Source organism: Pristiophorus japonicus, chromosome 22, assembly GCF_044704955.1.
Source record: "Pristiophorus japonicus isolate sPriJap1 chromosome 22, sPriJap1.hap1, whole genome shotgun sequence".
Lineage (NCBI taxonomy): Eukaryota > Metazoa > Chordata > Chondrichthyes > Pristiophoridae > Pristiophorus > Pristiophorus japonicus.
This window is the reverse complement of record NC_091998.1, coordinates 10612715-10625105: the sequence shown is the minus strand read 5'-3', so window position 1 is coordinate 10625105 and position 12391 is coordinate 10612715. Positions and strand designations below refer to the sequence as shown.

Genomic DNA, 12391 nt, shown 5'->3' with positions numbered 1-12391 from the left:
GGAAATGCGGCAGCCAGTTTGAACACAGCAAGCTCCCACACACAGCAATGTGATAATGACCCAGATAATCTGTTTTAGTGATGTTGATTGAGGAGTAAATGCTGGCCAGGACACCGGAGAGAGCTCCCCTGCTCTTCTTTGAAATAGTGCTGTGGAATCATTTATATCCAACCAAGAGGGCAGACGGGGCCTCGGTTTAACATCTCATCCGAAAGACAGCACCTCTGACAGTGAGGCGCTCCCTCAGCACTGCACTGGGAATGTCGGCCTACATTATGTGCCCTTGTCTCTGGAGTGGGACTTGAACTCTCAACCTTCTGACTCGGAGGCGAGTGTGCTGCCCACTGAGCCACAGCACACACCTAGCACTAACATCTCGTTACAGTGACGGTCTGGGCAAGTCGGTTGTCCATCTGTCGGGGTTGAGTGTGCTGTAGAACGCGGAGTGGTGACCCATTTATTTATTGGACACTTCTGTAGTTTGGGGTTGAGCAGATTGACATCTGTGCATATTCACCCCATGTTTATAATGCCGTCACCAACTCCCTTTTCCCAACAGATCATAATGGCACTTTCTCGAGGGTATGCAATGCCTTCAGGATAAGGGAGGCAGGCGTGCTCTCACAACAGGGAGCGTCTCTGGCAGAGAGACGTCGGACCACCCTCCCTTAACAGTGCTGATCCAAAGAAAGAATTAGCATTTATCATGGCACCTTATGACATCCTCAGGACCTCCCAAAATGCAACAGCCAATCCGGTGTGACACTGACCAACGAGAGGCAAAACAAAATAAATACTCTATTAAAGGCATGTTTGTTACGTTAGTCAGCAGAAACGCTCGCAACCATCCAGGACAAAGCAGCCCACTTGATTGGCACCCCATCCACCACCTTCAACACTCACTCCCTCCACCACCGGCGCACCGTGGCTGCAGTGTGCACCATCTACAAGATGCACTGCAGCAACTCGCCAAGGCTTCTTCGGCAGCACCTCCCAAACCCGTGACCTCTACCGCCTAGAAGGACAAGGGCAGCAGGCGCATGGGAACACCACCACCTCCACGTTCCCCTCCCAGTCACACGCCATCCTGACTTGAAAATATATCGGCCGTTCCTTCATCGTCGCTGGGTCAAAATCCTGGAACTCCCACCCTAACAGCACTGTGGGAGCACCTTCACCACACGGGACTGCAGCGGTTCAAGAAGGCGGCTCACCATCACCTTCTCAAGGGGCAATTAGAGTTGGGCAATAAATTTTGGCCTTGCCAGCGATGCCCACATCCCGTGAACGAATAAAAAAAAAAAAACTGAAAGACCAACTAATGTATTTGCTTCATGGGTTCTTAATAGCAATGTGTTGCCATGAATTCTTAAGAACAAGTTGGTTTATTAACAAAGGTTTAACAATCACACGACACATTACCAGTTCACCCACCAGGCTCACAACTGCATACCTCATCGTGGATCCCCTGGACCCAACTGGCTGGGGTTTTATTGAGTCTTGTGAACATCACGTGACTGGCTAAGCCACTCCCCACTCAACAGCTCTACAAATCTGTGGCGCATACTCATTGGTGCATACATTACACCAACTTAGGGTGCATTTAAACTACAAGGTTAACGTCGGGACAAAGTGGTATCAGCTTTGCACCAACATTAAACTTGCGTGATGCAAATCCGATATCGATGCCCAAGCAAGAGTGATGAGTGAGACTCCAAGGAATTTCACTTTGGGTAGCCCTCACTCCTGATTCGGTACATTTCAGCCCATGAAATTGCTTTGCACAGACACTAAAATTGTACCCTGAGTGCACTACAAGGCAACTAAAATGTTTGCGGTTTTGGCTGTCAGTTGTGGCTCAGTGGGCAGCACACTTGCCTCTGAGACAGAAGGTTGTGGGTTCACAAAATTCCAGGCTGACACTCCCAGTGCTGAGGGAGTGTTGCACTGTCGGAGTTGCCGTCTTTCGGATGAGATGTTAAACCGAGGCCCCGTCTGCGCTCTCAGGTGGACGTGAAAGATCCCATGGCACTATTTTGAAGAAGAGCAGGGGAGTTATTCCCGGTCTCCTGGCCAAATATTTATCCCTCAATCAACATAACAAAAACAGATTATCTGGGTCATCATTACATCGCTGTTTGTGGGAGCTTGCTGTGCGCAAATTGGTTGCCGCATTTCCACATTACAGCAGTGACTACACTCCAAAAGTACTTCATTGGCTGTAAAGTGCTTTGAGACGTCCGGTGGTCGTGAAAGGCTCTATAAATGTAAGTCTTTCTTTATTTCATTAAGGCTATATAATGTACGCACCTGTGAGTATGCTCACAGGTTTGTAGAGCTAAAAATAGTTGTCGAGCTGTTGAGTTGAGAACGGCTTAGCCAGTCACATGATGTTCACAAGACTCAATAAAACCCCAGCCTTGTGAGCCTGGTGGATGAACTGGTAATGTGTAGTGTGATTGTTAAACCTTTGCTAATGAAACAAATCGTTCTTAATAGCGATGTGTTGCTCTGAATTCTTAAGCAAAGAACCCTTGAAGCAAATACATCATAGGTGGACAATTGCATTGAGGAAATCCATCCCCGCAGCATTATTTTCTGGTGCTGAATTGCGGTGCATACAGCTGCCTTAATGCGAAAGTTCATAGCTCATTTGAACCTTTGCGCTATGTATCTATTCTCTGACTGCGATAGAAGTGGGGGCAGCACTGGAAGTGTTTCTGAAGTTCCGGACTGCCACCTTATCAGAGTGGAACAGACGGTAGCTCCTGATGATGGAAATCCAGTCGCTTTTAAGATTGTTTCAAATCCGAGGCATTTGCTTTGAAAGAGCAAAGTACCTTAGGTTTAAAGAGTAAATATCATGCCGACGATGCCCCAGCGGAAAATAAATCATTGAAGTGTGGTAGCAATGACTGGCAGATAATAGGAACCAAAACTAAGTAGTACTGTTTCATCTCAATAAATGGAGGGAATTCAGCCAGCCAAATAATGAGCATGGTAATTTTAATGCCTTAATTGGCTTATGCAGAGAATTGGAAGTCAATCAGTTTTACAGCAATATTTCGCAAGGGTTTCCAGTGAAGGAGGAAATGTCTGATTCCTTAACACTGAGCTCGTTTTCAGCCTGTGTTTTTGATTCTAAAGACCACACTGTTTGCCAATCCTTCCTGTTACGCCCTTTTGGGGTCAAGCGAGAGTGCATCGCTTGAAGCTGCCTGCAGCAAAGGGAATGATGACTTGTGCCTGAGGGAAAACAACATTATTTACAGCCAATACAATCGACAATTAATGGTGGAACTCAGCATTGAGTGCCTTGACACTAAAAGTGCATTCCTTCATAGCGCGAGAGAGAGGCATTCCTGTCTGGGGAGTCTAGAACCAGGGGTCACAGTCTCAGGATAAGGGGTCGGCCATTTAGGACTGAGATGAGGAGGAATTTCTTCACTCGGAGGGTGTTTTCTACCCAGAGGGCTGTGGATGCTCAGTCTTTGAGTATATTCAAGAGATGGATTTTTGGATATTAAGGGAATCGCAGGATATGGGGACTGTGCAGGAAGGTAGAGTTAAGGTAGAAGATCAGCCATGATCTTATTGAATGGCGGAGCAAGCTCGAGGGGCCGAATGGCCTACTCCTGCTCCTAATTCTTAACGTTCTTATAATAAAGTCATTTGCGACAAATCTTGAGCAGCAATCAGTGAGTGAGACCAGCGACTTTACTGAAATTGTGAAGTCAAACACACCCCTGATACAGATCGGGCTGAACATTCGTCCAGTTACCGTATCTGGTTATGTCTTACTGTGGAGAATATGTTGACTATGACTTGGAGTTCAGCCTCTGTATGTGCGCAGACGCAGGCATTGTCCGCGTACTGTAGCTGGACGACAGAGGTTTGGGTGGAGACGACGAAGGTTGAACAGCTTCCCACTGGTTCTGTAGTTTAGTTCCACTCCAGCGGGCAGCTTGTTGACTGTGAGGTGGAGCATGGCAGCGAAGAAGATTGAGAAGAGAGTTGGCGCGATGGCGCAGCCCTGTTTGAGCCCGGTCCGGAGGTGGATTGGGTCTGTAATGGATCCGTTGGTCAGGATCACGGCCTGCATGTTGTCATGGAACAGGCGGAGGATGGTGACAAACTTTTGGGTGCAGCCGAAACTGAGGAGGGCGCTCCATGGTCCCTCATGGTTGGCAGTGTCAAAGGCCTTTGTAAGGTCAAAGGCGGCCATGTTCTCTGCATTTTTCTTGCAGCTGTCGTGCTGTAAAAATCATGGCAATTTTTCTGGGTTATCAAACATACGAGATTCTTTTCTCGGGTTGTTATACTTAAGTTCTTCCAGCAGCCTGTTGAACATTGTGGGTCGAAAGGTTTGGAAATGGCTGTTCTTCGTGCTACTGCCTCATTGGTGGATAATTCCTAAATCAGGATGTCAAGGCCTGTTAGTATTAGCAATTTGAGATATCTGCAAATGAACGGCCATGTTGATTTAAACTTTATACCGGCTTCACCACGCCCTGTGTCATGAACCTCTCAAAGTTACATAGGGACTATTAACAACGACACAGACTGGTTGGGCCGAATGGCCTGTTTCTGTGCCGTATATCCTATGTAAAAGTAATCCAATGTAATTTTCATTTATATATCACTTGTAACATAGTAAAATGCCCCACAATGCTTCACAACAAAATTTGACTCCGAGCCACACGAGGAGATATTGGGACTAAAGCACAATATCGCAGATGCTGCAAATCTTTAATAAAAACAGAAAATACTGGAAATACTCAGTAGGTCAGGCAGCATCGGTGGAGAGAGAAACAGGGTTAACGTTTCAGGTCGATGACCCTTCGTCAGAACTGGCAAAAGTTACAGATTTAACAGGTTTTTAAACGAGTGATGGGGGGAGGGGAGGAAAGATCAGAAGGGAAGGTCTGTGATAGGGTGGAAGGCAGGCGAGATTAGAGAGACAAAAGGGATGAATGGTGCAGGGCGAAAGGAGATGGTAATGGAACAATAAAGAAACGAAAGCTGAGTCTAGAGGAGGTGTAAATGGGGATGGCAGAATCATCAACAGTTGCCGTGTGGACAAAGTAGGGGCAGAGGTTATGGTCTGAGATTGTTGAACTTGATGTGGAGGCTGAAAAAATGTAAAGTGCCTCATCGCAGAGCGGACGGAGAGATGAGTGGGAGTGGAGCACTCTGGAGATATTAGGACAGATGGCTTGGTCACAGAAGTAGGATTTAAGGGACATCTTAAAGGGGGAAAGAGGCGGAGAGGTTTAGGGAAGGATTTCCAGCGTAGTTAAAATGTTGCAAGGGGAAGAATGTGAAGCTACGAAAAATATTATTGCCAGATCCTTACCAACATCTATTTTGAGAGGCAATTTGGACACCTTGAAGTTACCTGGCTACGGCCGACTTTAAAAAATAAATGTGTTTACGGGATGTGGGCGTCACTGGCAAGGCCGGCATTTATTGTCCATCCCTAATTGCCCTCGCGGAGGTGGTGGTGAGCCGCCGCCTTGAACCGCTGCAGCCCGTGTGGTGAAGGTGCTCCCACAGTGCTGTTAGGGAGGGAGTTCCAGGATTTTGACCTAGTGACGGTGAATCAACGGCCAATCTATTTCCAAGTCGGGATGGTGCGTGACTTGGAGGGGAACGTGGAGGTAGTGGTGTTCCCATGCGCATGCTGCCCTTGTCCTTCTAGGTGGTAGCGGTCGCGGGTTTGGGAGGTGCTGCCGAAGAAGCCTTGGCGAGCGCTGCAATTCATTTTGCCCAATTGACAGGCACCCCATCCACCACCTTCAACATTCACTCCCTCCATCACCGACATACTGTGGCTGCAGTGTGTATCATCAGAAAGGGCGGAGAGATCAGAGTGGGAGTGGAGCACATTGGAGATATTAGTACAGGTGGCTTGGTCAAAGAAGTAGGATTTAAGGAGCATCTTAAAAGGGGAGAGAGAGAGACGGAGAGGTTTAGGGAAGGAGTTCCAGAATAATTAAAATATTGCAGGGGGAAGAATGTGAAGCTACGAAAAACAACATTCTCCAGTTCCTTACCGACATCTATTTTGAGAGAGGCAGAATACCCAGCCTCTGACCTGCTCTTGTTGCCACAGTATTTATGTAGCTGGTCCTGTTAAGTTACTGGTCAATGGTGACCCCCCCCCCCAGGATGTTGATGGTGGGGGATTCGGCGCATGTAATGCCGTTGAATGTCATGGGGCGGTGGTTTGACTCTTGTTTGTTGGAGATGGTAATTGCCTGCCATTTGTGTGGCACGAATGTTACTTGCCACTGAGTGATTACTACTGGCCATGCTCCCACTGCAATTTCTTTGGGCAATAATCTACACAGGCAGGGGAACTTTCAGTCCCTTATGGTTCACTCTTGCTGCTGGAGATAAACCATTGGTTACCTGAACAAAATGTCCTGCCTTCCCATCACTAGCAGCTTTCCCAGACTGCACAGGATTAAGCGATTGGAATGCTGTCCACAAAAAACTCCCAGAAGCGTTGTTCAAGTCTGCATTATTGATATTTAAAAGCTGTTCCGTTTCTTCTTTCCCGAACCAGGGTGTAATAACAGATGCCAATTCCGTCTCTCAGCAGGTACTTCACTTTAAACTTCAAGTTGGAAGAAGATAGTCTATTTTGTACTTGGTGTTTTCCTTGTAGACTAACATCTCTTTCATCTCTATTCTGACGTCATTTTCTGACTGCTCCTCCTTAAGCCTCCGACCCACCTACATTTAGCCTTTTGTGCAATCTCCATTGTCTGTACTTGTTGAATGACGCCCCCCCCCCCCACTCCCTTTAAAAACTAGCTCATTGTATTTTTAGCTTTAATCTAGGAGACTAATTGCTTTAAAAGCAACCAGCAGTCCTTCTCCATACCCGTCACACCTTCCTTGTATACGTCGCCATTCTGTGACAGAGTTAGACCTCCAGCTGCTCCCCACCTCCACCACCTAGAAGGCCGCAGGTGGGTGGGAGCACCATCACCTCCAAGTTCCCTTCCAGCAACAACAACTGGTAATTATATAGCACCTTTAACGTAGTGAAACGTCCCAAGGTGCTTCACAGGCGTTAAAGGTTTGACACCCTGTAGAAATGACGCATGAGCAGAAATTAGGGCAGGTGATCAAAAGCTTGATGAAAAAGAGAGGTTTTAAGGAGCGCCTTGAAAGAGGAAAGAGAGGTGGAGAGGTTTAGGGAGGGAGTTCCAGAGCTTTGGGACCAGGCAATAGAAGGCACGGCCACCAGTGGTTGAGCGATTATAATCAGGGATGCTCAGGAGGGCAGAATTAGAGGAGCGCAGACATCTCGGGGAGGGGTTGTAGAGCTGGAGGAGATTTCAGAGCTTGGGAGGGGCTTTGACAATAAGGATGAAAATTTTGAAATTGTGTTTGAAATCCAAAGTGTGAGACTAGGATTTTCAAATCCAAGTCGCACATCATCCTGACTTGGAAATATATCGGCCGTTCCTTCACCGTCGCTGGGTCACAATCCTGGAACTCCCTCCGCTTCTCGGCCTTTTGGCTAAGATCATGCGTAACTGACCTGACAGGGGAGTAACCATGACCCCAAAGTGGTTCTCCCTGGATCGGGAAGGTGGTTCTCCTATGCTTTTTGGAAATAGGAGGTGGGTGGGGTGGATTAACCCATCCACCTCGACGGAGGTGTGTGGGGGGCCTGACCCATCCACCTCCATGGCACGAACCTGGTATTGCAGTACTTCCAGGAACGGTGCAGTGGCTCTCGGCCTTTTGGCTAAGAGCATTGGCGCAGAGTGATCCTTGATGTGTGCAAGGTGACCTCTGGCGTTTGTGATCTGACAAAGAATTGGAAAGATTGGCAACGAATTAAAAAATAAATAAATAAATAAATAAATAAATGCCGGCCTTGCACTTCTCGGCCTTTTGGCTAAGATCAAGAGTAGTATCTGTTCTTATCAGTTTAATATCCCCTATCTGGGGACCAAATATTAAATTGATTTTTGGAACAGGGAGATGGAACAGGGGCTTGCTCCGTCCACTCCACGCATCGACCTGGTATTGCAGAGTTTCCAGGAACGGTGCAGCTTTCCCTCTCGGCCTTTTGGCTAAGATCAAGTGTAGTAGCGCAAAGTGATCTTTGGCGCTGGAGTTGAGCTGACAAGAATGAACATGAGAAAATAAATAAATAAATAAATAAATAAATGCCGGTCTTGCCAGCGACGCCCACATCCCATGAATGAATTTTACACAACACTTCTACTGTTACATGGGTTACAGATCCCCCAAACTTATGGCTATCCCAAATGCACCCTGGGGGTAATTCATTTTGCCCTGACAATCTGTGGGCCTACTGTTGGCGCTACTGATTCTGCAATAGGTTGATTTATGTTTTTGTGGGCTTTTTTTTTAAAGTTTCAGCAGGTCTTTGGCAAGTCAATATACAATACATTAATTTGTAGGCTCAAGCAAATCTCCCTTGGAATTGCTCATGTTGGATCAGTGCACCCTCTAATTTTTTGGGGGGCTCCGTGCCCATTGAAAATAACGCGCATGCGCGGATTTTGCATTTAAAATCCGGTGAGCCAGCTGCACTGGAGCTCCAGCGCGCCGCACATCATCATCATCCTCATAGGCAGTCCCTCAGAATCGAGGAAGTCTTGCTTCCACTCTAAAACTTCCATGTTACAGGAGTGGAAGGTGCCTGTGCGTGAGTTCTTTTAACCAGGGGTGGTCATTGCACACTGGCTACCACATAGGCTTAACTGAGCAAGGTCTTGGTCCAGGGGCAAGGGGGTCCAAAACTATTGAAGACCAGGCACTGCTGTATGGGCCTAGTTGCCGACGGCGAGATGTTGGCCGCAGGCTCAGCGCTGAGTCGCGCCCTTGATGGTAGATGGTCCGAGGCTTGGTTGGGGGCAGGCAATGAGGGGGTCTGCGGTTCGCTGGAGTTCAGTGGGGGAGGTCAGGGAGATCACAGCCATGGTACTCACCACATGCTGGAGGAGGAGAAGAAGCCCAGGTCACCAGTGGGGAAGGAAAGGTCCAGTCGTCGCTGAAGGGGTAGTCCCGGTCACCGTTGAAGAGAAGGTCACCAGTGGGGAAGGAGAGGTCCAGTCGTCGCTGAAGGGGTAGTCCCGGTCACCGTTGAAGAGAAGGTCACCAGTGGGGAAGGAGAGGTCCAGTTGTCGCTGAAGGGGTAGTCCCGGTCACCGTTGAGGAGGTCACCTGTGGGGAAGGAGTGGTCCAGCTCAAAGGGAACTTTATGTTGGATATGTTGTTCTATAACAGTAGTAGGAACTTGCATTCATCTAGCGCCGTTCATCACCTGAGGACGTCTCAAAGCGCTTCACAGCCAATGAAGTACATTTGAGGTGTAGTCACTGTTGTGTCGACACCTCAAATCGCTGGAGAAATACCACCAACGATGTCTCCTCAAGATCCTGCAAATCCCCTGGGAGGACCGCCGCACCAACGTTAGTGTTCTCGATCAGGCCAACATCCCCAGCATTGAAGCACTGACCACACTCAACCAGTTCCGCTGGGCAGGCCACATCGTCCACAAGCCCGACACGAGACTCCCAAAGCAAGCGCTCCACTCGGAACTCCTACACGGCAAGTGAGCCCTAGGTGGGCACAGGAAACATTTCAAGGGCAACCTCAAAGCCTCCTTGATAAAGTGCAACATCCCAATCGATACCTGGGAGTCCCTGGCCCAAGATCGCCCTAAGTGGAGGAAGACCATCCGGGAGGGCGCTGAGCACCTCGAGTCTCGTCGCCGACAGCATGCAGAAAACAAGTGCAGGCAGCGGAAGGAGCGTGCGGCAAACCAGTCCCAACCTCCCTTTCCTTCAACCAGTGTCTGTCCCACCTGTGACAGAGACTGTAATTCCCTTATTGGACTGTTCAGTCACGTGAGAACTCACTTTGAGTGGAAGCAAGTCTTCCTCGATTTCGAGGGACTGCCGATGATGATGATGATGATGATGACTGTTGCAATGTGCGGAAACGCAGCAGTTCAAGTTTCACACAGCAAGATCCCACAAACAGCAATTGTGATAAATGACCAGTTAATCTCTTGGTGGTTGTGTTGCTTAAAGGATTGCGAATATAAATGTTGGCCAACACACTTCTTGCTCTTCATATAGATCTTTTACGTCCATGTGAGGGGGCAGTTGGGGCCTCCGCTTAATGCCACCTCCCAAAGAAGGCACCTCCCTCAGTACTGAACAAAGTACTCAACAAAGGAAAGAAGTGTGTGTGACACCTGCAGAAAATTCACGTTGAGACATGTAATATATTATCAGTAAATTGCCCTTGCTGCTGCCCACAGGCAGTTGACCTTTTTATATGTAAAAGATGACAATTGAGTTGGGAGGGAGACTTCATAAAACTTGCTCCACAGGATCATCTAGTGGCCAGAGCCTGCAACTTCATCGTGACAGTTCACAGAGCAAAATTGAATGAGTAAAGTTGATATAGCAATTTACAATGGAAAAAGGTTGACACAAAAGTGTAACCAAAACCGTTGATTTGAGGACTTGATTTTAATATGCAGAAAACTGATCAGTATTGTTGCATTGTGAGTTTTAACGGCAAACTCTGAACAGCGTCCAGCCATCTGTGGACATTTCCTGTTTGTCACTTACTTTCCCATTTGTGAGGATTTCCCTTTGATCGTTGGCAAACGACTGGTGGTAAATCTCTCCATCGCAACATTGGTGTGTTGTTCCATTGTGTTTTTTTTCTTCATCGTAGCAATGTACGTGTTGCATTTGAAAATCAAATTAAGATGTGGAACCAAAGGGCTCCGAGGAAAATTGATCAGAGGGATTTGGCAGCCTGAAATGAATCTCGAGTTGAAACTAACGCCAGGGGCACTGAGCCAATAAGAGGACAGAAATTTTAATGCAAGCAATTGTCATGCCAGTGAGGCGTAGTCGACCAGTCTGATCTAGCTTGCATTTTGTGTTGCAATTGACTTTTGAATTGATTTTGAAGTTTACAGGAAATGGAAACAAATGCAAGCAGTGTCATTAGTTTTACATTTGTATTTATGAACAAATGCCAAAGGTTGTAATGTGGGAAACGCGGCAGCAAACTCCCACAGAAAGTTGTTGAGTCCAGTTCATTAGATATATCCAAAAGGGAGTTAGATGTGGCCCTTACAGCTAAAGGGATCAGGGGGTATGGAGAGAAAGCAGGAATGGGGTACTGAAGTTGCATGATCAGCCATGATATTGAATGGTGGTGCGGACTCAAAGGGCCGAATAGCCTACTCCTGCATCTATTTTCTATGTTTTCCACAAACAGCAATGTGATAATGACCTGATAATCTGTTTTTAGTTATGTTGATTGAGGGATAAATATTGGCCAGGACACCAGCGAGATCTCTTGCGTCCACCTGAGAGAGCAGACGGGGCATCGGTTTAATGTCTCATTCGAAAGACGGCACCTCTGACAGTGCGGTGCTCCCTCAGCACTGCACTGGAAATGTCAGCGTAGATTTATGTGCTCAAGTCCCTAGAGTGGGACTTGAACCCACAACCTTCTGACTCAGAGGCGAGGGTGCTACTATGGCAGGACTGACATATGAGGAGAGACTGGATCGACTGGGCCTGTATTCACTGGAGTTTAGAAGGATGAGAGGGGATCTCATAGAAACATATAAAATTCTGACGGGATTGGACAGGTTAGATGCAGGAAGAATGTTCCCGATGTCCAGAACCAGGGGACACAGTCTAAGGATAAGAGGTAAGCCATTTAGGACTGAGATGAGGAGAAACTTCTTCACTCAGAGTTGTTAACCTGTGGAATTCCCTATCGCAGAGAGTTGTTGATGCCAGTTCATTGGATATATTCAAGAGGGAGTTAGATATGGCACTTGCGGCTAAGGGGATCAAGGGGTATCGAGAGAAAGCAGGAAAGGGGTACTGAGGTGAATGATCAGCCATGATATTGAATGGTGGTGCAGGCTCGAAGGGCCGAATGGCCGACTCCTGCACCTATTTTTCTATGTTTCTACCCACTGAGTCACGGCTGACACCGAGGGGTCCAAGGAGAGACATAAGCAGCACGGAAAAAGCTTCTTCCATGTGATCCAGGGAGTGCTTTTTGAGTTAGACATCGCCAATTTCCCAATATCAGTGGTCTACCTCGGATGGTCTCCCAAGTCTCTCACTACTTTCCTGCAGTCCTTTAATTTCCACTCCGTTGCCTGGCGAAAGTCGCTGAACACCGAAGTGGATGAGCCAGCTCCTGTGATCGATTGGTGATGGAACACGCTAGCAATTTAAACAAAGAGCTGGGCCTCAGCAGTTTTACTGCTGCAAACTTCTCCGAATTGGGCAGGTGCAACTCTTCCTATTTATAAGTTGGCTTCACATGTTGCTGCAGGGAC

General features: G+C 47.5%; 1 long non-coding RNA gene, 1 other non-coding gene and 1 pseudogene across 2 annotated transcripts in view; all 3 read left to right on the top strand.

Annotated features, from left to right (window-relative positions):
• Positions 1-12391, top strand: part of LOC139234676 (uncharacterized) — a 132281-nt gene that overhangs the window by 99985 nt on the left and 19905 nt on the right. The gene's annotated exons all lie outside the window — the stretch shown is intronic.
• LOC139235197 (U2 spliceosomal RNA) lies at positions 7518-7755 on the top strand (annotated as a pseudogene).
• LOC139235229 (U2 spliceosomal RNA) lies at positions 7902-8083 on the top strand. Its single transcript, XR_011588442.1, has one exon. It is a non-coding gene; the product is annotated as a U2 spliceosomal RNA (small nuclear RNA).